General features: G+C 40.8%; 1 pseudogene across 1 annotated transcript in view; it reads left to right on the forward strand.

The window, feature by feature from the left end:
• The window catches only part of LOC311054516 (high affinity choline transporter 1-like), a 52,416-nt pseudogene that overhangs the window by 23,798 nt on the left and 12,882 nt on the right, over positions 1–15,736 (forward strand). The window contains exon 8 of the transcript in view: positions 13,525–13,742. The product of the transcript in view is annotated as a high affinity choline transporter 1-like (transcript). The remainder of the gene's footprint in view (positions 1–13,524; positions 13,743–15,736) is intronic.

Below are 15,736 nucleotides of genomic sequence, written 5' to 3' on the forward strand. Positions count from 1 at the left end.
GGGCATACTGAGGGGTTAAATGTCCCCCAAAATGTGTCTTATACCTGAGCATAATTCAGTAAATGCAATTATACTACATATTATCAGCAATTATATATGATTAAATTAAATCATTAATCAGAAAATCAAATGATTCACACTTGCATGTGTGCATGTAACATTTGGTTAAAACTATCAAATCCTTGGTACTCTTTGACCTCACTGATCAGCCATAGATGCAAGCTGTATGTCACGTACGCCGCGAGTGCAGCTCACATACAGGAAATGCACATAAAGGAAATGCAGGCCTCTGCCTGCTGCAAGCCTTCGAGTGCACCTCAGCAGTCATTTCAACCAGTCAATATCATATTTTTTCTTTAGGTAAATCTAGTGATAATATAATTTAAAGCCTATATCCTAAAGTGAGCTGTCCAACATAAATTACGTTCTAATCAGAGCACGTGAGCGGAGCGGGTGGGAATGCCGCTCGGCGCTCCAGGGGGCTGGTTTCACGCTCGCTATTCGCTCACGTCGACTCCGCCCGCGCTCCGCTCCCCGTCGCTCCTCACTCACGTTGATTTGCGCAAATCTCGCTCCATGCTCCGCTCAAACCGGGTCGCTCAACAGTAAAAAAAAAGAAAAGAAAAAGAAAGTAGAAATTCTAATGAAATCTGGGTGCGCTGTGCACTGCTGGATGTCTGTGTGTCTCTGAGTCCGTGCGACCGGGCATGCTCAAACATTCGGTGCGCGGCCCCCGCGAGGGCGGCTTGGAGCGGGAGGCGGTCCTCGCTCTGAGTAGCGCTCCAACCTTTTATAAACCAGCTCCGCGCTCACGTCAATATCGCGTCGCTCCGCTCCGCTCACATGCTCTGGTTCTAATACATCTCCAGATGTTCAACAACATACTCTACAATACAGATTGGTTCAAATCATGTTGAAGTTCGAGATTGCAGCTTTAAACTCACACTAGGCTACGTAGGATTTTGGATATCATTTTACAATCATTTTTCAATCATTTTTCAATCAGAATAATTATTCCACATAAAAGTGTTGTGTCCACCACTAATCTAAATACAGTTTTTATTTGCGAGTGTCTGCCCCTATATTCCCACTACACTGAGCTTTTGTCCTTGTGAGATGAGAAAATTATGGAAATGATGTTACATTCCCACCAAACAGCCTATTCTTAATGCAGTGCTTGCACAGGAAATGATGCATGCACGTGCAGGAAGGCAGTAATAAACAAATGCAGCAAAATGCCTAAAGAAACCCATATGGTTTGAATTTGATCTTTAGCAACTGAAAATGTTATTCCAAACATAACATCCAGCATTAGCGAGAAAGAAGATGAGACTAAAAGTATACTATGCTACTACAAGCATGCTAGCTGTGGCTAACTGGAATGCACTGGGATTTGTATTAAATTAAATCACATTTGATGTGGCCACTAGTCACCATAAGGTGTCGCCAAAATACCAAAGATCCAATGCCCCCGATTCACTAAGCTGGTCGTAAATAAGGTGTAAATAAAGTTACTAAAGGAGGGTGAATTTTCTGTAAGCTAAAACTGACATGCAATTCACAAAGGGGTGTGTATATCCCTCAAATGTGCGGATCACAGGTGTAGGTCATGATGAATCTGGACAACTGCCAGCTCGTCGTAATATCTCAAGTGCGTTCCAGAGAAGGTCATTTGCATTGTTCCACTCCCCTTTTAAGGCAACATGAAATTAAATATCCAACTTCAACTTCACCGTACTAAACAGTGTTGCCAGATCCGCTTATTAACTTTGTAAATATTGGTAGTTACAGGCTGAGTTTTTTTTAGCTTGTTTCTAATCTCTCAAGAACAGATTCAGAGCTACGCTACTGAATCTATCGAGAGCCCCGTTCAGAATGTGTGCGCGTTAGCTTACAAGTGGGCGTGCCTTCAGATCAGGAAGCAGGCCGTGCTTTACCCAATCAAATGTAGTGGGCGGGATTGACTGTCTCTGCGCTCCCTTCCCACTGAAAACAAACTGAAACTCATTTAACAATAGCGTCCTTGGAGCAGACAAAACCACGGAAAGATATTCACATTTTAACTTGCTCTTTCATCATAGAAACAAGTGGGCTTATAACCAAAACGATCCATCTTCTCTGGGAGAAGTGGTGTTAGTGTTCCATGTAGAAATATTGTTAGTGGGAATGAGCGTACCACCGGAAGTGGAGTGCTGAGGGCAGACCAAAACCCTGGTTTCCTTGCGTACGGGTGCTCCATTCAGCTTGGCCCAGAGCCAAGTGAAAGAGTAAAAAACAGCAGAGGGCGCTGTTTTTCCTTTTTGTTTGGCAATGGGTTCCCAGATTGGCTTGTTTCTAATATGTACAGTAGTTGCTTATTTGGGCTTGCTTCACAATTTTTTAATTATTTCAACCAGTACTTCTCAAATAGTTTCATGTCATGGACCTCCAAATTAATGTAGTGTGGTGGATAAGTGGTATGTAATGATCTCATGTGTGATGAGACTAAAGCAGTTTACAACGGTTAACCCCCACCACCAAATAATAGACTAATAAAGCCTTTTCTACTGAACATTGCTCACCTTTACCGAGGTTTCCTCATCAGATGGTAAGAAGACTTATTAGGCTATTGTGTTTTGCGTTCATGTGATCAATACAGTATTAGAGTCTACTAGGCATGTAACGATTTATCGTATATCGATTTAAATCGATTCAAAGTGGTGACGATTTAAATCGATGCAATAAAATATGACATCGCGATGCAACCAGCAGAGGGCGCAATCGAGTCAGACTCCCTTCCTTGTTCTCCGCCTACTATTTTGTCCCCTCAGGGCCACCATAGCTTCCTGCCTTCGGTCTCTTCTTCACTCACTCAACGGCAGGCTATGAACGGCAGAGTGGGGTTCACGTCCTCTCAGGCTATGAAATCTAAACAACTAGGCGATCGCACTGTATAAAGAGGGAAATGTGCGTCGCATGTAAACATGTTTATTTGATTGATGAATTGCCCAAACTATACCGTTTACCCCCTCCCCCGTCTGACGACGTTGTTAGCTGTCTGATTTAAACTCTGTAGGAAACATACAACTGATAGGCTTCCAATGAAAACGGCTAATTCTGGAGTGCCTCGGTGCGGCTGCAGAGTACAATGAATGATAATCTAATTTAATAATTTAACAATTGTATCAGACCGCTGACAACGCCAAACTCCTTTCAACACTGTCTTTCAGATATATAGCGAATTTCATTGATATTAATCAATTAATTCTTATCTTATCTCATTTGGAGCAGTTTAAAACAGTTTCCCTTTTTACTGTACATAAATGTGTTGTTTTATACAGAATGCTGAGAATGTAGCATAGATAAAAAATAACTTTTAAATCCCAAGGCTAAGCCTTAGTTTGTTTATTTGAAGGTTTTCTTTATAATTTATTTCATTTGGGATATATGTTTTAAAATTAATTTATTTCACAAGACTTATATATTTAAAGTTATTATTTTACAAATAAAAAAGTATATGTCTTAATGTGACAGTTAATGCATGTACCTCGTGAATAAAAAGGCTTTATTTAATTTCATGTATTAAAAAGAGGATAAGAGAAAATATAGTTTTTTTTAAAATACATGATTTAAAAAAATAATAATAATCAAGGTTTTTCAGTAATTTGTCTGGAAAATAAATGTGCTAAAAAAAATCGTAAACAAAACGTGAAAAATCGTATCGTGAACCTCGAATAGTGATTTGAGTGAATCGTTACATGCTTAGAGTCTACAGTATTAGAAATTAATATCGCGGACTGTGCTAACCTGACTCCCAGATGGAACAAACTTGCGTCACATTTGTTTCACACGTTACTTCCATCTGGGACCCCGGTAGCAGAATCGATGCAAGACGGCGATCCCTTTTTTCAAGCTATTTGGCAGGTTATTGGATGGGACGGTCTGTCTATCACCTTCTATCAACCAATCATATTGACATGTCTACATGACGTATAGTACCTGCGCCAGCAGTAGTTCTTTTGTATACTATTCAACCATGAAGAACTACAACGCAATAAGCGCTTCTCGATGGCGTCACATCCGGTCTCGCCAAGATCCCGATCCTAGCAGCCGCTGATTGGGTCGCACACCCAGCGGTGCGGAGTAGCCTTACTCTCTGAGCGAGCCCAGATGGATGCTGTATTGTGAACCTGTGTCAATACTGCCCCCATCTGGCGGAGTCAGGTTACGTCTGTGCCTGCAGTGACATTAAGGCATGATAGCCTATTTTCATCATTAAGTGAAACTTTGTCTGAGTTGGCCGACACTGGCACCTAATAATTCAGCTCTAAATGCAACTGATAGCCTAGAACATTGTTATTTAACGTTAAATAACAATGTTTAAAAAAAAAAAAAAACTTAAAAACGTAATTAAAAAAAGCAGTGGAATCTGCATCATGTCTATTTTAGGCATAGGCTACAAGCAATACATCGTTTGACATATTTTTTCCTTTTATATATATATGTGACTGGGTACAATGGTTGATGCCGCAAGGTGGCATTTCATATGTAAGCTTTATGATGTATCATTCATTGAAATTGGAATTGAAGATAATTGTCACTTCTAGCACCTTTCAGCTCCAGGTAATGGGCGTGAACAATGGGTAATTTATTCAACCTGGCCACTCCTCTAATCACTCCCCCATTGACACCTTTCAGTCAGCTGTCCACTCTATAAAATATTGTGTGCCAGGGACCCCCATACAGGATCTGTGTTGTAAAAAATAGGCATATTAAATAATCATCATCATGATAGATTTAAAATAGCAGATCTACAAGCTCACAATGCATGCTTGTAGATCGGCAATTTTCAAATAGCCGATAAGTACATGTATTTATAAAATGTATATGTTTATTTGTATAAGATGTACTGTATATAGGGTTAAATGCTTAGAAAACTAAGCATTTAACCCTAGCTATAGCCTAAAGACCAGTCTGGTCTAGGGCTTTCACTACTAGTGATTTATACAGACGCAATACCGTCTCAGGCACCCGCTAGGTAGCAATATCTAGCCCTGTGAAACTTCAACCTGGTGTTTGCACTTTACCTGTACATCTACATAAACGTTCAGATTTTAAATATAAAGTGCTTACCCCATGGCCACAGATGTTACAATTCACTTTGGGTGGGTATAAGTACCCGTATCTTCAGCATTGTTCAATAAAAAGCATTTTAATCCGATCAGCGGCCATTTTCTCATAGAGTTGTAATGTATCAGAGTGCAATACACCTCCCAACCGATACGGTCGCGTAGTTGAAAGCAAATGGTGAGAATGGCCACCGATCGGATTAAAATGCTTTTTATTGAACAATACGGAAGATACGGGTACTTATGTGGTCCCGTACATAATTGTAACATGGCCATGGGTTAAGCACTTTATATTTGAAATCGGAACGTTTATGTAGATGTACGGGCTGTAAATGAAGAAAGTGCAAACACCAGGTTCCAGTTCAGGCAAGACGCTCGCCTCAACGAGCTAACAAGGCTATGCTATCTAGCCTAGATTCACGTTGTTTTGTCCACATCTTCAGTGGAATACTTACATACAAATGAATGTCGAGCGGCCTGTTTAGCTGAAAGGTTGGTATAGCTCAAAATGGGGGGGGGGGGGGGGGTCATCAAACACACAGAGGAAAATTAATGAATAATCCTTTCTGCTGAGCAGATCAGAGCAACTTTCGCTATGCGCCGAAAGTTTAGCAACAACGCCATAGTTTCAGAGACCAGTGTTGCCTGATTCTATGAGAGAAATAAGCAACCAGGTATAGGAAAACAAGCCCAAAAGAAGCGACTATGGGCCACATGAGCACTTTAAACTTACTGTATACATCGGCTATTTGAAAATTTGCCATTTCTACTGTTTATCAACTGGCGACATGAGGAAGGTTCCACCAGGAGAAGTCACACGTGTTGACAAATGTTGGGCACATGCATATTTTATTTGAGGATTGTCACTGTTGTAATTGATTTTGCATGAAGAATAAAGCATTCTAATGACATATGCACCCATTGTTCCTGGTAAGTCAGACTCGGAGCTGACTTGAGAAAGAGCGTCTAAAATCACAGACAATAAAACATTAGTGAATCAGACTACTAACGTAGGAATTGTCATAAATGCCGGTACAATCAAAATATGGGCGTAAATTGCTTTGTGAATCCGGCCCAATGACTTTAAAGATTGATTGATTTTGTTGAATCGTTGCCATCTTGCTGATCAATGATGACATATTTGTCATTGGGCTGCCCTCTGCTGGTCGACAGACTATAAGACAAAAAACATATTCAAGTTCATCTTCTCGTCACTTTGGATGTCCGGTTCCCCCTGTAGTGTGTATGGGGTAATTTAGTGATTAATTATCATTAAATGTCATGAATATCAATGAAATTATATATCACCAGTTTACCAGTTTTTAATACAGATCAGTCTCATAAAATCTGAAGGATTTTGAATTCTTGGCTGAGGCAGGGTCATAGATCATCCAACAATATACAAAAGACAAACAAGTTTTATTTCTAATCAAGGAAGTTTTATTAACTCAAAGGCATAAGCCATAGGAAATATTAATGTTCCAATACAGCCGTACAAGATGTAATTTCTGCTGTGGTCCCTGATTAGAACTTTTTGTGCTAAAAATGGTATACTAATTGTTGTGAGCTCCTAGACAGAAAGAGATAGAAAGAGGGGAAGGTAGGTGAGGGCTGAAAAGAAATAGAAACAGTAGTTAAAGAGCCCTGTCAATAAGGTGATGAAAACAAGCCTAATACACATACAATCCTATTGCCGTTGCACATCAGATGATGGGAACAGACCTGTGATTGACAGGGGTCACTTCTCAAGTAGCGTTCTGGGGCTGTTGGTATTTGTCGCCTGCCTCACTGCCTGCCTGCCTGGCTTTCTTCACACTCCTTAAGTGCCAGCAAATCTTCACTGATTCAACAGCCGTCTTCATGCTGGGTAGACCAACTTTTCTTCGACACTCCTCAAGTGCCAGCAAGTCTTCACTGTTAACAACAGCCGTCTTTTATTCTTCTTTAGAGTCTATATTCTTCACGAAAGAGAATGTAGGTGATACTTTCTCTCTCGACTTTCCACTTTCCACTTTCAAACTTTCGACTTTCCACTGTCCACTTTCGACTTTCCACTGTCCACTTTCCACTTTCCACTTTCCACTGTCCACTGTCCACTTTCCACTGTTGTGTTGAAAGGCACAACTTTGATTCCTTTGCAGTAGTTGAACGCAATATGTAATGACTTGAAAATGTCAATGAATCTTGTAGCTCCCGTTCAAATTGAACAAAACAAAAATACACCTAACTGACACTAAGACAAGAAAAGGGGAGGATAACATAGATGAGACCAGAGAAGACGAGACCTAGACTGGACTGGACATTGGTCACTAAGAGATGGTCTTTTATTCTCCATCCTAAATACCATGCGAAACTCAATCCTCTGCCTGTCATTGGCTCAAACACAGGAAGGTATGTTTAGAAAGAAAGGGGGGGGAGAAGAGAAATCTGAACCCACAACAACACTAATTAACTCAACCTAAAGTTGATTCTCTTACAAGGATTTATTCATTATATTATCGATATTCTCCCATTGTAACTTAGTGTCACGCATCTGGTTCCTATTTAAAAATAATATTGGAAATATATTGGAAATATAATGAATAATAACAATCAAATGATAATATAAATGTACCTTCATGCATAAGTGAAAATATGATAAACAGTTGTACTTAATCATACTGAATGTTACAAATATAACAGCAAGCTTACACAGTAGGACACGTAATAACCACTTGTTTAAAATGGATAATTAACTATGAACGTATGAAACGAACTCTGCCTCAATTCTTTGAGGAGTGCTTGAGGATCGATGATCTCAAGGTCATAGGTCGCAGGCCATTTGGTTGGAAGCAGAGCTCTCCCTGTGACAGCCAACTGTCACAGACTGCAAATTATGGCATTATTTCCAGTTAAATTTGTCCCAAGTTCGTGTCCTGATATCATGGTTCCATGTCAGCAACATTGTCAATCCTAGCCAGTGGGTCTAGGAAACTCTGTGTGTATGTCCGTGCACATCAGTATATTTGTGCGTGCATGTGTGTGTGCGTGCAGGGCACGTAGACTGCAGGATGTGTGTAAACAGAGCTGTTTGGGGCATTTGACCTCTGGGGTCAGCGGCTCCTTCTTCATATGCTTGTAGAGTTGTGTTCATATGCATCAGCAAAAATGGAGATCCAGTTTGGATCGGTGAATGGTTTGATCATAGTGGAATATTCAATTGATAAACCCTCCCCCAAAGCTACTACATAATCCCCCCTTGACAAATGAAAGATGACGTCAGGAGCATCTTGGAATTTGGCAAAGTAGAGAAAAAAAAGAAGAAGAGGATCAATTGAATACATCCACATGTTAGGCACTGTTCATGCACCATCTGTATGTGTCACGGCAAGAGGATATCTAACAGACAGAGTTGAGAGATAGAATTAGAGCGGTAGAAAGTATTGTTGAGAGTGAGTCTTTAGTAATATATCTGAGCTATACTTATCTATGAGTATAATATCACTGAGACAATATAGGACCGTTTGAAGTTTAAAACTCAAATGAACAAGCACTAACTAAATCAATCAAAATTAATCATGCATGCTAAATACTGATAACTTTGATATTGGCTGGCTCGGATCTTTGACTTTTGGTGGCTAAAGAGGGAAAGTCCGGCCTAAATTTAGAGTATCCCTCGTCTTTCAAGTTCAGCGACTAACAGGTCACGGATAGATTGGTTCTCATGATCGTCATCCTCTGTGTCACTAGGTGACTCCATTAATTCCTCTAGTTCCCTGTACGGGGAGGAAGATCTAGATCGGTCATCAGTAAAACTGAGCTCCCGATATGAGCTATGGTTTTGCGATGGACATTGAGAACCATTGTCTGAGGAACGGTATCGATTGTCACCCCCCTTTGACTCCACGGAATAGACCTCCTGGGAGTCAGATGGTTGTTGCTTGTTGTTCTTGTTTGTCATGAAGACTCTATTGGCATGCTCTCGTAATTTAGTGCTATGCATCGTTATGGGGTCCACCATGTGCATTAGCGGGTTGCGGGTACTTGGATGGAGGTTTTGGACAAAGAGTGTCTTAAAATTCACGTCTTCTTCCATGTCAACCTCCAAACGCATGCCAAAATAAGCATTTCTCAGCCTGTTGAAATAGATATTTGGTAACTCATTTCGTTCTTGCTTAGTATGCATAGCGATAGTCAGGTTTCCTTTGGCATTGGGGTCAGAGAACTCAACCATCAATGCCTGCTTGAGTACATCGTAGTTACCCAGAATTATTGGTGACTGCCTCATCAAGAACTTCCTCACCTCACGAAGTGGCATTTATTAGATAGAGCTTCTGATCTACTGTGGCCTGGGGATAGTCTGTAAGATGCATGTCAATATCCATTAAATACAATGCTGTGTCAGCAGACCCCTTGGTCTCAGGCTCAAACTTAGTCATATGTCGTGCAATCTTGTCTAGCATATGATTATTTAATGGAGAAAGAGGTAGTGCGGGCTGAACATCTTCTGCCCATGGAGGCATGTGTTGAGCAAAAAGGCCACCTTGGGCCCCAAAAGGGTGTAACTGCTTTGTGGCAGCTTGGGGGTCAGGGGGCATTGAAGCTGGTGTTGGTACATGTTGGACTGACATGCTATTTTGGGCCCTGTAAGAGCCTGGGTAAATGTATGGTGCCGGTGTTTGTAAGTCCTCATCTGAGTCGAGGAACAAAGCCTGCCTAAGTTGTTCAATTCTCACCTTTTGCTTAGCAATCTTGGCTTCGGCTTTGTTTAAAAGGTCATGGCACTTGCGGTCAGAAGTGGCAGTATCTTGGGCATCGAGAAGGGCTTCCTCGAGCCAGGAAACTTTCTCTTCCAGTTCAATATTATGCTCATTCGCCTGTTTGAAGCGTTTTTGAAATTCAGCAGCAGTGGCCTCGCTAGCCTTGGCCTTGTTGCTTTCAAAATTTGCACTAATTTGGTGAGCAATAACGCTTTGTTCCAGGTTTGTCACTTGGTCTGCGGCGAGGTCGAGGCCACGAGTCTGACGAGCTGACAGTTGACATTTAGCATCTAAAGTGTCCTGTTGTATTTGACAAAATCTGTGAAGGTTGGATAAAACCATTCGAATGACGTTAGAGATGTTTGATGGTTGCTTTGAATCAACCAGTTCAGCTGTTATAGCTTTCAGATTATCATGGATAGTGACCTCAGCCGCTCCTGCCAATTTGTCAAGATAACCTTTGTCAAGATCCCTGGCTAACAGTCCGATGACAACCTGAACTTGATCAAAGGTGTCTGGGTCGCTTGGCGAGGCAGACATTTTGAGCTATGAGCAATATTGCAAAACTTTCTGGTGGAAGAAAGTTCACCAGCGCACGCTTTTATAGGGATAATGAGAAGCCCTATTTAACGTTTAGTGGGGCTAAGGTTGTGCACAACTCTTAACTTTAGATAAAGTGAAGAATTTCACCACTAAACTTATCAAATGGGTATGGTTTATACCTACCCAACGTAGCACTAGGACGTGCACGATTATAGATGAGATTGACTGATATCTTCCTGCGATTCAATTAAGGAATGCAATTGACTGACATTCGACTTGATAATGAAATTACAAGGAATGCAACTGACTTAAATACAACTTTAGAATTAAATAAATAATTGCAGGGAATGCAATCATGAGATTGACTGATATCTACCCAATATTTAATTAAACAAACCGTAAGGAATGCAATTGACTGACATTCAACTTGAAAATTAAATCACAAGGAATGCAATTGACTTAAATACAACTTGGAATTAAGTAAATAATAGCAGGGAATGCAATCTAATCTGTTTTGAAGCACAGGGAATGTGGCACATGTAAACCAACTTAAATCAACCTGTACTAAGGATGACTCATATACAACTGGCTGTTACGAAAACCGCCAGGAATGCACCCCAACAAAGTGTAATAAAATACACTAGGGAACGGTCGACCTGGCTCTGTTTGGACGCACAGACTTAATTTCAACTCACTGCGACAAAGTAAATGGGAGACTTAAATCAACACGTGCAATGACAAGGGATGTCAGTTTGATTAACCAATGAGTAATTGACAGATCAAAAACACCCCATCATAAGCACGGAATGCTTTTTAAAATAGACTTAACGTCAACGCGGACCGCTAATTTAGGGCCAGATACTTATCCTACAGTAAGGAACACTGCACGACTTTTAACCAACAGGTAGAGAACTCCTGATGTGGTTAAAAATAGCTGGACCACGGAACAGAGTAGCTAATTCTGTTCAGCCCAGTAAATGGTACCAAAACATTGAACGATTTGGGAACGTAAATTGACAATAAGTCACAATTTGCCGGACTCTGCTTTTTAGCCAACAAAGTCTGTCTTTTATATATCGCTGAATGATATTTATGAATAAACCTCAGCCTCACAGGGGGCGCACCAATTATGTAGTGTGTATGGGGTAATTTAGTGATTAATTATCATTAAATGTCATGAATATCAATGAAATTATATATCACCAGTTTACCAGTTTTTAATACAGATCAGTCTCATAAAATCTGAAGGATTTTGAATTCTTGGCTGAGGCAGGGTCATAGATCATCCAACAATATACAAAAGACAAACAAGTTTTATTTCTAATCAAGGAAGTTTTATTAACTCAAAGGCATAAGCCATAGGAAATATTAATGTTCCAATACAGCCGTACAAGATGTAATTTCTGCTGTGGTCCCTGATTAGAACTTTTTGTGCTAAAAATGGTATACTAATTGTTGTGAGCTCCTAGACAGAAAGAGATAGAAAGAGGGGAAGGTAGGTGAGGGCTGAAAAGAAATAGAAACAGTAGTTAAAGAGCCCTGTCAATAAGGTGATGAAAACAAGCCTAATACACATACAATCCTATTGCCGTTGCACATCAGATGATGGGAACAGACCTGTGATTGACAGGGGTCACTTCTCAAGTAGCGTTCTGGGGCTGTTGGTATTTGTCGCCTGCCTCACTGCCTGCCTGCCTGGCTTTCTTCACACTCCTTAAGTGCCAGCAAATCTTCACTGATTCAACAGCCGTCTTCATGCTGGGTAGACCAACTTTTCTTCGACACTCCTCAAGTGCCAGCAAGTCTTCACTGTTAACAACAGCCGTCTTTTATTCTTCTTTAGAGTCTATATTCTTCACGAAAGAGAATGTAGGTGATACTTTCTCTCTCGACTTTCCACTTTCCACTTTCAAACTTTCGACTTTCCACTGTCCACTTTCGACTTTCCACTGTCCACTTTCCACTTTCCACTTTCCACTGTCCACTGTCCACTTTCCACTGTTGTGTTGAAAGGCACAACTTTGATTCCTTTGCAGTAGTTGAACGCAATATGTAATGACTTGAAAATGTCAATGAATCTTGTAGCTCCCGTTCAAATTGAACAAAACAAAAATACACCTAACTGACACTAAGACAAGAAAAGGGGAGGATAACATAGATGAGACCAGAGAAGACGAGACCTAGACTGGACTGGACATTGGTCACTAAGAGATGGTCTTTTATTCTCCATCCTAAATACCATGCGAAACTCAATCCTCTGCCTGTCATTGGCTCAAACACAGGAAGGTATGTTTAGAAAGAAAGGGGGGGGGAGAAGAGAAATCTGAACCCACAACAACACTAATTAACTCAACCTAAAGTTGATTCTCTTACAAGGATTTATTCATTATATTATCGATATTCTCCCATTGTAACTTAGTGTCACGCATCTGGTTCCTATTTAAAAATAATATTGGAAATATATTGGAAATATAATGAATAATAACAATCAAATGATAATATAAATGTACCTTCATGCATAAGTGAAAATATGATAAACAGTTGTACTTAATCATACTGAATGTTACAAATATAACAGCAAGCTTACACAGTAGGACACGTAATAACCACTTGTTTAAAATGGATAATTAACTATGAACGTATGAAACGAACTCTGCCTCAATTCTTTGAGGAGTGCTTGAGGATCGATGATCTCAAGGTCATAGGTCGCAGGCCATTTGGTTGGAAGCAGAGCTCTCCCTGTGACAGCCAACTGTCACAGACTGCAAATTATGGCATTATTTCCAGTTAAATTTGTCCCAAGTTCGTGTCCTGATATCATGGTTCCATGTCAGCAACATTGTCAATCCTAGCCAGTGGGTCTAGGAAACTCTGTGTGTATGTCCGTGCACATCAGTATATTTGTGCGTGCATGTGTGTGTGCGTGCAGGGCACGTAGACTGCAGGATGTGTGTAAACAGAGCTGTTTGGGGCATTTGACCTCTGGGGTCAGCGGCTCCTTCTTCATATGCTTGTAGAGTTGTGTTCATATGCATCAGCAAAAATGGAGATCCAGTTTGGATCGGTGAATGGTTTGATCATAGTGGAATATTCAATTGATAAACCCTCCCCCAAAGCTACTACACCCCTTTCAGACTGGAACCAGACAGAGTATGGTCTTCCATCTCCGTTGGAGTGAGGGGAGGCAGGGAATGTGCTTCCACTGGTCCTGCACAACCTCGCCCCGTCCTGGGTGTCTGCGTTGGGCATTGGGGCATTGACTGCAGCCGTCATGTCCTCCGTAGACTCTGCCATGCTTTCTTCTGCATCCATGTTCACTCAGAATATCTACAAAGGCTACCTCAGGAAACAGGTTGGATACTTTGCTTTATGTGTACTATAACCATAATATGGTTATAGTACATTATGTACATATTATGTAACTATGTGTTTCTGCATGTGTGCGCCTGCTTGTGTTTATGTGTCTTCATGTATAGGAGTGACCATAACACTTTGCATCCTGCCAAGAAATGCTACACCGTTGTTGTGATAAGCAAAGAGGACCTGTTGTGCAGCAATACGCAAAAGAGGTTTTGATGTGATAACAGATGGGTGCTCTATTAAAGCTGCAATCCATAACTTTTTTTTAGCCGCTAGCTGAAAGCGCGGCTCTGTATTCACTCTGACTCTGACCCGACAGATTTCCGACATGTATTCAACACTTTTTTTGCTATTGGCTGTCCTGGCTGTCCTTCACTACTTCACAGCCAATGGGGAGACACTACTTTAAAGCCAATGGACGGCCGTCCTAGCCAATGGACGGCCGTCGTTTGCAGCACCCGCCTCCCCTCGCAGCACCGCGGCGCAGGCACGCCCTTACCTCTGACTGCAAAGGTCTAATAGCGGCCAAACAACGGATGCACGCTTATACAGTACTTGAGTAATGTACTTAGTTACTTAGAACATTTATTTTTCGCCGACTTCACATCGCCCGTCCCCGCAGGGCAGGGGGTTCCCTGGCTCAAAACAGATGGGGGGGGGGGGGGGGGGGCTGTTGACAAATACATATTAATCTGGGGGTCCATGAACATGTTTGAGCACGCGAGTTTTCCTTTCGCCTCCGAGGCACCCAAACCAGTAGAGACGCGAAAGGAGTTGGGGAGAGCCTGGCTGTGTTGTTGACTGACAACGGGTGCATTTCTCCTTTCCGACATGTCGCCTTTCCGACGTTGACTAACCCTATACCTAACCCTAACCTTAACCGCACGCGGAAGCCACTAGTCGGAGTGGTGAGATGTCGGAATGGAAGGAGCACCCCACTGGCAACAGATGCACGCTTTTATGCGAAACAACAACAATACAACCTGGCGCAACAGTTGCGTGCATTAGCACAAAGGAAACGTGTGTTTCAATCACCGTCACACAGAGTACTCACACACGCGCATACTGTCTGAAATACTCTGAAAACAGCCGATCTACAAGCTCACAATCATTGTACTTTACTGGAGTAAATGTACTTAGTTACTTTACACCTCTTAACAGACGAACATACGTGTTGAGGCTCCGAAAAACTCAATGAGCCACAACTCACTATCTCTCGCCCCTAAACACGGTCGCCCCTGATCGCAACGGTCTGGGGTGAGCGACCAGTGCCGTTCTGCCTCGCCCCTAAACACGGTCGCCCCGGATCGCAAAGAACGGTCTGGAGTGAGTGATCTGCTCTGCCCTTCAGTGCATATTTGCATGCACATAATGATATTGTTGTTGTGGTTAAGTTGAAATAAGTTGCACAAGTTGTAACAATAGTGCTGTATCCTTACTTTGTTGCAGTAATCAATTCATTACAATATACGTACAATGACTGACAGAATATATATATATATATATATATATATATATATATATATATATATATATATATATATATATATATATATATATATATATATATAAATACATATATATATATATACATATAAATACATATTCCAAATATTATTTAACTTTTTCTCTCAAGATCTTTTTGAAAATAGCCGATCTACAAGCTCAAAAAGCGTTGTGCATGCAACACTTTGCGAGCATGTAGATCTGCTATTTTCAAATAGCCAATGTACTAGTCTGTGCTACTGCTCGTATGTGCATATATATATATATATATATATATATATATATATATATATATATATATATATATATATACATATATATATCTATATATATGTATATATATATATATTCCAAATATTCTTTAACTTTTTCTTTTCAAGATCTTTTTGAAAATAGCCGATCTACAAGCTCAAAAAGCGTTGTGAATGCAACACTTTGCGCGCATGTAGATATGCTATTTTCAAATAGCCAATGTACTAG

Source organism: Gymnoscopelus microlampas (genome assembly GCF_963454915.1).
Source record: "Gymnoscopelus microlampas genome assembly, chromosome: 11".
Classification (NCBI taxonomy): Eukaryota; Metazoa; Chordata; class Actinopteri; order Myctophiformes; family Myctophidae; genus Gymnoscopelus; species Gymnoscopelus microlampas.